The sequence below is a fragment of the Austrofundulus limnaeus genome, unplaced genomic scaffold (genome assembly GCF_001266775.1).
Source record: "Austrofundulus limnaeus strain Quisiro unplaced genomic scaffold, Austrofundulus_limnaeus-1.0 Scaffold157, whole genome shotgun sequence".
Classification (NCBI taxonomy): Eukaryota; Metazoa; Chordata; class Actinopteri; order Cyprinodontiformes; family Rivulidae; genus Austrofundulus; species Austrofundulus limnaeus.
Window position 1 is genome coordinate 208,254 of NW_013952559.1, and position 10,236 is coordinate 218,489.

The 10,236-nt window shown below is 40.8% G+C and overlaps 1 protein-coding gene and 1 long non-coding RNA gene across 2 annotated transcripts in view; one reads left to right on the forward strand and one right to left on the reverse strand.

Moving 5' to 3' along the window:
- Positions 1-2,172: 2,172 nt before the first annotated feature.
- LOC106523465 (uncharacterized) lies at positions 2,173-9,685 on the reverse strand. Its single transcript, XR_001310894.1, has 2 exons — positions 9,287-9,685; positions 2,173-2,971 (listed from the first exon to the last, which is right to left on the reverse strand). It is a non-coding gene; the product is annotated as an uncharacterized LOC106523465 (long non-coding RNA).
- Positions 4,100-10,236, forward strand: part of liat1 (ligand of ATE1) — an 11,986-nt gene continuing 5,849 nt past the window's right edge. The window contains exon 1 of the mRNA XM_014016883.1: positions 4,100-4,276. The gene's annotated coding sequence lies outside the window, so the exon portion shown is untranslated. The remainder of the gene's footprint in view (positions 4,277-10,236) is intronic.

Genomic DNA, 10,236 nt, shown 5'->3' on the forward strand with positions numbered 1-10,236 from the left:
CATTACACATTGAAATGAGATTGACTGAGCATAGCATTTTTTTATTTAGATGMAAGTAAAAAGTGTGACAACAAACTTAGTTCTCCCCTACATGGAAAAATCCCCAGGTGTGTAAAAAATAATAAAAATATTTGTCCTTATGATTTCTGCAATGCAGAAATTGCAGAAGGAATCACAGAATTAACACAAAATTGAATCTCGTGTAAAGCGTTGAATCTCACAGGGTTTGCTCATTTGGGTGAGTTTCTGACATATTTTGGATGCTGCTGTTTCCTGCACTTACCACCACCTGGTTTATTTAATTAATTACTTATTCACTTTCAAGGCAACATTTTCATCTTTGTTTAATTTGAGTTGGAAAAAAATAAAATGCCAGAGACTTAAACGTTCTAGGGGGGTTAATACCACTGTTCTATACGGAAGCGTATTGCTATCACGCAGGAAAAAAAAAATCCGAGCGCTATCATGTTATAACGTGATACGTATCTTGTTAAAACGTGATACGTATCACGTTTTAACGTGATAGTATCTCGTTAAAACGTGATACGTATCACGTTATAACGTGATAGCGCTCGGATTTTTTTTCCCTGTGTGATAGCAATACGCTTCCGTAGTTCTAGAAGGCAACATATGATCAAAGTTTTTCTCAATGTGGGCAAAACATTATATGAAAATTTGAACGTTGAATAATTTTAGATGCAGTCTTCCTGTTTCTGCAATATATCTTGGACAGTATACAACATTTGTGTCATACAGGTGTTATGAATGGTACAAACCAAAAGAGTGTCAGAATAGTTCTTATTCAACCACAATATCAAATTCACTCTATCCAGGAAGTGCCATGTCTGGATAATAAATTTATTATTATTATTTTTACACTGACTAGCCAGAATGAAACAGGAGTAATGACTTTCTGTGTCTTACATGTAAGGAGTAGAAAGTGATAATTGTGTGACAAGAGTGGAAGTAAAATGTCAGCTGAAAATAATTACTTAATTAAAGTAAAATATCTAAAGTAAAGTATTTTTACTTTATCTTACAACTAGAGAGATTTAGTTAAGTTTACAAGTGGGGCCAAATTATATTGTCTTAAACGGTTACTTTCAAACACTAATTTATTGCATGTGTTGTTAAAATAATGCACAATATTTCTGCAAAAGTAACCATAAAAATTAACAGTGGTGTAAAGGTTTGAACATTAGCATGAACCTCAGTGAAAGTCTGAAGGATGACTGTTTCAATGAGGGTCTGCTCAGCTACGATTGTTAATTATTTCTGTTTTTATTCTTATGGCAGGAAGGACTTCCGTAGCACAGAACCCACTTTAGCTCAAAGCTGGTAAAAAAAGTAAGTGTTTAATTTTTAGGTTTTCATTGTGACATAGTAAAAGTAAAATTTATGATTTAAAAAAATACTTGATAAATTTACAAAAAGACTAAAGTATTGTAACAAATGTAGCCGAACTGCCTCTGCCTAAACGTGTCAGGGCTTTTCTCAATTAAAAAAAATCAACTAAATTAAATAAATGAATAAATAAAGCAGACCTTTTAGAAGGCGATTCTCTTATTTCTGTATTGCTGTAGCTGTATGATAAYWAATYTCCTGAAATCCTGCTGTTTTTGTTTTATGAAGGTTTTTTTTTCTTTCACATAAATTAAAAATGTACGTTTTTAATGGAGATTTTTCCTTTTTTCTTGGCATTACGGACAGCTCACTGTAAATCAAACTCTCCCAAAACGTTTGCCCCGGTTTTAGAAACCTGCAGTTATGAATCTGTTGCTGACAGAATTTCAGGATTTTTAATTTTATGTCCCTTCCAGGAGGTTTTCAGTGAACATTTTAAAAACACAGTTTATGGCATTAATATATCAAAGCATCTGTAAACATAAGATTGGTGCTTTTATCAATAAAAAATGTTCATAAGAAAATAAGGTTTAAAATGTTCTCATTTATCAGATTCTTCTCACATTCTTGAGGGTTTTCGGTGTTTGACTGTCCTGCAGTTTTCTGGAGCATCACGCCATCTAGTGGTAGTTTTAGGAAAGCGCAMCAAGACTCAGCCTGTAGATTTAACAAACTTTTCTTTTACACTTATGTTAGATTTTATCATTTCTTGGCTCAACAAACCACCTCCGCCCAGATTTACAGCTCAAAGGATCACAGATGAAAATCTTTAAATTAATTYTGTCTTTATTAATAATAAAAAGTTCATGATTTAATGAATTCAGTCATTAATTCACTGGTGATTTCACAAGTGAACTCTGAAGGAATTCAGTGAGGCAGCTGGAGACGCCTTCAGGCCCTGCAGAGCATCAGTTAGGTAAGTGTTTTTTTCCTTCCTCTTGTATATTTCTAACAGCAGCAGCTGTTTGTCGTGACTAAACACGAGTGACTAATGTGTGACTTTTGTATACAGAAGTTTTACTTCTGCTTCTTATTTGTTTTAATGAGATTACCAGATATTTCAGAGTTAAAAACAATTAAATGTGATTCATCCTTGTGCAGCATTGTTGCTTTCCCTGTGTGTTATTTCAGGACAGGCATGTGTTTTATTGCCCGTGTGCACTCGGAGAACATTTTGTTCTTTATTGCAAAGGAGAGAAAACATAAGCAGAGACTAAACAACATATTTAGAAGAAAAATGACATCACAGGACCTTGTATTTAATGGGGTTTACACACGACTAGAAACGGCGACGAGGAAATCCTATTAAACAAAAGTCCAGTTTGATTGCTGAACCTTGGATTCCCACCAGCTCACATCCTCTTCCTGGTCTTGAGTCGTGCGGGGCAGGGCAGACCAGAGCAGTTCTTCAGCTGGCAGCTTTAGCATGTGTAGAGGAACATAAAGCTTGCCAGTGAAGAACTGCTGTGAGTCAGCCATCTGTGGTGGGGGAGACCAGACAGCCCGGGGTGACGCACGACCCAGCCGAACGGCTCGAAGAGAGGTGACTCCCCCGGTGTGCACGGTTCTGCAGAAAGAAGAGAAGAAGAAGAGACGTTAACTTCCTCTGTTGCTCCACGAGAAGCAAGAAGCGTAGGCATGGAGGTGGCCTGCAGCCAGTCGCGCACAGACACAGTGGGTGAAGGCGAGCCTCTCTGTTCCATCAGCAGTGAGAGGAGATGTAAAATAATAATAAATGTAAAAATTTAAATGATGCACCGAAGATCAAACATCCCATCAGCAGCTCTGTTGCACAAGATAAATGCTTAGATGCTCTTTTACTTGTGACTTCAATAATAATAATAAATAAAATTATAAAAAAATATAAAAAATCACAAGCTGGCCTCTTGAATATTTCAGTCAGTTACTGTGGTTACACAGCATCACTAAAAGCTGATAATGAGTGGACAGGCTGCACACGAAAGAGAGGGTGAAAATCTCTCAGAAGTGTAAAAAGAAAGAGTTGTGAAACGCTGAGGAAGAGGAGGAGTTTCCAGAGAGGAAACCTCTGGCCAGATTGGATTAACATATTTTAGGTGCATTTTCATTTGGTGGATTTAGTCTGCAGTTCGGCGGTGATAACAGGAACACAGAGACCCAGATAACGTATTAAAGACACAGCAATCCTTGAAGGAATATACATCTCACATCACCTTCCAGGGTGAGAAATGACATATAATCATCAAACTTCAAAATATCATTATGAAACCTCACACTCAACTATGACTCTCAGCTACGACCACATCAAATCTTAATTCAATATCTGGAAAACTGATCAAGTTAGAGTTTGACAACTTCACRAATCCTTATACATAAAAAATTAAAACTGTGTTGGGTTTTTTCCTGCCTTCAGATATCCTGGTCTGATTTTAAAGAACTGCGTACGTGCTCAAATGAAGCCGATGAGCAACGCATTCCTGCAGCTTGGAGAGCCAGAATAATCTCAGGTATTTAGGAGAATTACAACCAGCAGGGCTAAAATTACACCAACATTACTGTGGGAAAATACACTTCTTTACAAACTCATTTGCATCCGTTTCAGTGAGAAGTCTGCACAGAAACRCACCTGACAACTTCATCGACGTGACAAATGTTAGACTTTTTTTCCCCTTCTTCCCCTGAGGTGGTGAGTCAGCAGAAGGCCCGACTGCCTGTGCTGACTTGTAATCAGCACATACCACAAAAAGGATCCATAATCAAATCTGACCGAAACCTCCCACTGCTGCGACACCTTTACATTAGTGCACAAGTCTCGCAGTTTTCAGAATTTATGCACTCGTGATAAGCCGTGCAAAAATGCTTACCTCGCTTTTCAGGAAGCATCTGGAGTCAGGTTTGTTAAATGAAATTATCTTTCATTTAAATGTGATTATTATGGGGCAACAAGTGTGAAGTTAAATGCTAAAACATATATAACACATAGCTCACTTTGAGTGTAAAATTTGAGTTAAAAATTTCCACTGTTTTATTATTTAGCTCACTGTTCTTACATTTTGCCAATTTTTACTAAATGTTAATTATAGGCAGATATTAAATCCTAAATCTTAATGTGTAAATCTAAATGTAAAAAGGTAAATTAATGTGATTGCATGTTTGTTAGGGTTGGGCAAAATCATATTGTGTGCAAATAATAGTCAGAAAAACTTTAATCGATTATTTTTTGGTACTTGACGATTAATACGATTAATGCTGTCAGTTCGTTTGGTGCTGCTCTCCTCTTCAAATATGACGAACATCTAAAAACAAAGTTCTGTAATTTATTAATAACTCCAGTATAAACAGAATTGAAAATTTGATGTGTAGCCTGATTTCTGTACTTTTGACACAATTTGGAACAGATTTTTACAGAGCATTTCTTTCCCACTTGAGTGATTTAAATTGGTCATGTGACTAGGATATGTGGGYGTCCAGAGGCCCCGGGGGATTTATAATCATATTAATCGTTATTGGCTAAATGCGACAATTAATCGTGATTAATTTTTTGGCCAGTATCACCCAACCTTGGTTGAAGTTTACATTTAAAGTATTTCAGAATGGAACGCAGCCTTTGCTGTTGGTGCTCGGCTCTTGTCTATGACATCATCATCATGTGACAATAGCGACTGCTAATACTGCTAACGCTAAAAGACATCCAACTTGCGGTTGCAGCCGGTGTCCAGGCTACCCTTCAAACCCCCGGACCACAGGTACCATCTTTGGTATTTTCAATGAACACACTTTGAATTAAGTTTTTAAATACCATCTTCAGCAGCATTAGCAGTGTTAGCACAGTTAGCAGTGTTAGCACAGTTAGCAGTGTTAGCACAGTTAGCAGCGTTGGAGGTCATCCTCCTGTGACAAAAGCAAACGATCCAGTAACCCTAACAATAAGGTGTCACATCCACATAAAACACACGTTTTTCTTGCAAAAACTATCCTCAGACTGTGGGCAGCAGAAAAACATCAATATCTGGTCAGCTCTAGTTACTACAGAACTTAACATTCATTTGTAACAAAAGAAAATAAGAGTTTTTCCTCCAAGAAAAGAGGTTTGATTTTTTTTAAATCGTGCTCATCACCTGCTGCCTTTTACGCTAAAGCTTTGAACTAAACAGCGTGTTGAGGAGGACTCAGCTACTACCACAAAACTTTATCTCAGTGTCCATCAAGGGGCGGAGTTATGGCCATTTTTGTGTTTACAGTTGATGAGCTGCGGCAACYATCTTGAACCAAGCTGAACCCAATTGTAGATATAAATTCAGTGATTATTTTTTAGGAGTTTCTTTAAGATCCACCCTGTGAAAGGGAAAGTTTAGATACTATATCCAGTTCCCCGGCAAAAACAGAGTAATATAGTGTATGCTGTTAAGTGTCAGGAGGACTGTGATCAGTCGTACATCGGGGAAACAAAACAGCCACTGTTCAAAAGAATGAGCCAGCACAGACGAGCTACTWCATCGGGTCAGGACTCTGCAGTTTACACTCATCTACAGGTCAGGACTCTGCAGTTTACACTCATCTACAGGCCAGTGGTCACTCTTTCAGGGATGAAGATGTTCTCATCCTTGATAGAGAGGAACATTGGTTTGAGAGGAGTAAAGGAAGCCATCTTTGTGAAGAAAAAACATCCACCATTAAACAGAGGTGGAGATCTTCGTGTCCAGTTGTCCTCCTCCTACAACGCTGTTGTTGCAAGTATGACTCCGCCCCCTGTGAGCAAAAGGTGTGAATCAGGGCCCCAATGATACCAACACAAAGAGGGAAAGAGACAAAAACAAGGGGACGTCGAACCCCGCTTGCATTCACTACATACACATAACACGACACGGGTCAGGTGATGGGGCACATGACCCTCTATGAAAAATAGAGCTAATCAAGCCTATTGTTAGTCGATGGCCCTCTTTAGCACGTGACTAACCTGTTTGTCCATGTGGAGGCAGTGCTTATAAGGCTGATTTCACCTGAAACTCAGACTGAAGAAGTCTCTTGGAGGAGAGACGAAATGTTTCACTAAAGAAGAACCCATCCAGAGGAGCTACTGATTTTTTCTTTTTGAGTTTTTTCTACCTGGATTACTGAGATGCATCAGGACAATTTAGRCTATCCTTTATATAAGATCTTGTTCAAACTTGGGGCAACTACTAAAGAAAGAGTTAAATGAGAAAAATGTTTCCTGTTAGCGTAMGCAAATCACTAGAAATGACGTTTTCAGCGTTTCCTGCTGGGACTTTTGTTGTGAACGCAGAGGGATAACCTGAGCGTTGAAAACTGACACGCAGGGCTCATCCCACATGAGGAGGTGTTGRTACGCTGCAGTTAGCTGGGAAAAGTTCAGCGAGGAGGACATGCAGTGCACGTCCAATGGAAGACTACTGGAAACTGTCCCCACTCCAAACTGAAACTAAACCAGTTGYTTGTTTCATAAACAAGCACCGACTGTGGGTGTTATTCCCAATCAGTGCCGAGCACCAAACTCTTCTGTCGTACCACTCTTCCCCCACCGTCTTTCCTGACTAGTCCGTCCTCCCCACCTTCTCCCGGTCAGATCAGACTGTCCCACATTCCTCACATTCCAGCTGCGTATGTTAGAAATTCCATCTGGCTGCGGTGGCCTCGCACCGTCTCCTCCGATCCTTCTTTTCCATCCCTCCGATCCTCACCCACCCCCTCTCCGTCCACTACATCTGGTCTCGACGAGGCTTCGCCGTCACGTTGACCCTGGCCCCCCTCCTGTCACCCTCTCTCTTCCCTTTTTCTTTCTGTCTGCCTCTTCTGAGAGAACGAGGTGAACGGAGTCACGTGGCGATAACGCACGGTCTAACCAACACAAGGCTGAGCTTATCCAGGACCGTGGAAGTGCCGTGTCTGCACAGCGAGACAAATAATAGGGAAGGAACACAGGATGTACGCCTCAGAGGGAAACTAGGAATGACGACRCGTAAACACAAACAAGGAGGAAGCCACAATTAGCTCCAGAGGAAATTGTCTTAACCAAGCTTTAGTCGTTTTGTCTTGAAATCCCAAAACCGACGACATCTGGAACAGACGCGCCACGTTTTTGTGATTTGAGCGAATCCAGTTGAATTTTTGCGTKGTTAGCTTCGTGCTAAAGTGCAACACCACAAGGTGATAGCGCAACATACTGTGACTGATGTTTTGCACATGTCTCCACGATTAAAACCACACGGGGAAACGGGTGGGGGATAAAAAAGAGAGAGAGAGAAAGAGAGAGAGAAGCACAAATTTGCATATTGCAGCAACAGTTCTGTTAATGGGAACGACAATTAAAAAGCTGCAACCAGGTAGATTTCATCGTTGTGGGTGTGGCCCGGTCAGGAGCGGGTTTGCTGTCCCAGTTTGGAGTTTGGACTGAAAATAAAAAATGGGGACAGAAACAGAAGAAAAAGGGCGGAGGCTCACAGTGCAGAGAGCCTCTTCTCACGGCTTGCTGGACTTTAAAGGCTATCTGACTTCAACCAATACAGGGCGTGTTGCGTTGAGGAACAGCTGAATGCCGTTCTGAATTCCTGCCGCAGCCGGGAAATGCTCCGTATGAGGCCTATAAGCCTGGCCTCGGGCAGTCGGTGCCATTTTGTTTGACAGAACTGCATTTCTTCTCTCCATTTGAACCTACATAGTGCGTTCTTTCTTGGCCTGTTCTCCCGCAGACGAGGCACGCAGTAGGAATTAAAGGGTGGAACCCAAGTTGAGCAAGACGGCCTCACTTCTGCAAACGAAAGCAGCACAGAGGAGGTCACTTATTCGGAGCAGAGCACRTAGACGAGCTGCTTTTTTAGGCAAAATCCTGTCACTGGCACACGGTCCTCATTGACAGGGGTGGATTATGTCACACTTTGGACCGCAGTGGCACAGATGCAGCTCGTGACACAGTCTATTGCGCATTCCTACCGGCATGCTGAACTCTGGCTGCACGCTTATATAAGACGTGCCACACTGATGTAACATACAGACCAGTATAAGCTGCCCTCTGGAATCATTTATGTCCCAGAAACACATACACAGGAATTTGCTTTGCATTTAAAATGTTTTATGCACGCTTAGTTTGACTTGGGCGAAGACATTTGAACAGGGAGGCCTGTTTTTCCTCATTTAAACATCACTTTTACTTGAATTTTGCATCTCTGCCAACCGACCGCTGCATTTCTGAGAAATGACTCTGCCTCGGTTGGCCTGATTTTCACCTATCGCCTACTTGAGTGCAGGCTCGCTCCTTGGCCTATCATGAACTCAGCACATTTTAACAGGCTGTGGATTTAAAAAAACCCTCTTTTTGACGAGTTATGCGGTTAGACATCTTCTCATTGCAACACCTCGATGCGGGACTTTGAATCCAGCATTTCAATAGCTGTCAAAAGAAAAAAAAAACATTTAAAACAATGTCATTAACTTCATCACAGTCTTCTATAAAGCTTTGTATTTATTAAGACAGAAATCTGATGTTGGTTTAGTAAGTAAAGATTTCAGCTTTACAGTTCATTTTAATTAAAAACACTAATTTAGCTGTAGAATGAGTTGGCCAAATGTCAGATTTTCAAGAGAGCTCATAAATCCTGTGAGCCCCACCACCACCAGAACCAGTTGGACTCACAGAGATAGGCCTCCAACCAGAACTCCTAAAACATCCAGTTAAATCCAGAGGAATCTGAAAACCTGCAGTTGGAAAACTCAAACCCGACCTGTGGAGGTGAACTGGACTTGGRTAAAGTCGCGGAAAAGAGACGCCCTTAAGGCCATTTCCACATGAACTGGGCCGTGAAGGCACCACGGGATAAATGGGGCTGATAGAACCGAACATTAGCCCGGCAGCAGCAGCACACAGACAGACAGACAGAGAGAGCCTCACCGGTCGAGTCCGTCCACCGGAGCGCAGCGGTCCGCCTCGCCCCTCCGCGGCTCGGTGCTCAGTCCCGGAGCTTTAACCGGGCAGGGTGTGTCAGAGTCTGCGGATTTCTTTAACCTCTCCGCTGGAGGAGGAAAAATACTTTCTTTAAGGAAATAAAGGAACAAAAAAACAAAGGTTTGACAGATTTTGTTTCTCTGGGAGCTTTTTTTTTATCTCCGAAGCAGCGGAGGAGACTCCGCAGGACTTCAACCCCTTTTACACAACTCCTGTCCCGGTCCTCCCTCCCTCTWACATCACACCCAGACCCACACCCGGCTTCCCACTCCGATCAGCTGGCAGCGTCATGACGTAGGCATCACGAGGAGCGGACGTCAGACTCAGCTCTGACGTGCGCGCGCAGGAGACAACCCGGAACTACACCAGTCCCAATAAATAAACAAATAAATAAATAATACAAAAAGAATATGAATTATGAAGAACTGTTCTAGCATTTTATGGTAAATAAACTCTCAATTTATTTCCTCTGGGTGTTTAGATTCATTTTAATGAAATATTCTTACTTTAAAGTCTTAAAATTAAATATCTGTATCTAATAAACTCTTTCTGTTCACTCTAACTAAATGACACTTAAAGGGAGAACTAATTATACAACACAAATTTAACGTGAAGAAACTCGTGCCATCAGAAACTGAGTTTGAATCGCTCAGAATAAATCTATTTGCCTAATTTGAAATTAAATGCATTGGTTTAAAAMTKAACTTCACTCAGTTGAAATTGAATGTAATGGTTTGAATCTCAGCTGATTTGCTTTGAAACATTTTGTTGTGTTAAAAATTCAGTTTGACTGTTTTCACTTTCAGTTCTGTTCAATTTCATTGTCAAAATTCATCTTTGTGTGTGTGTGTGTGTGTGTGTGTGTGTGTGTGTGTGTGTGTGTGTGTGTGTGTGTG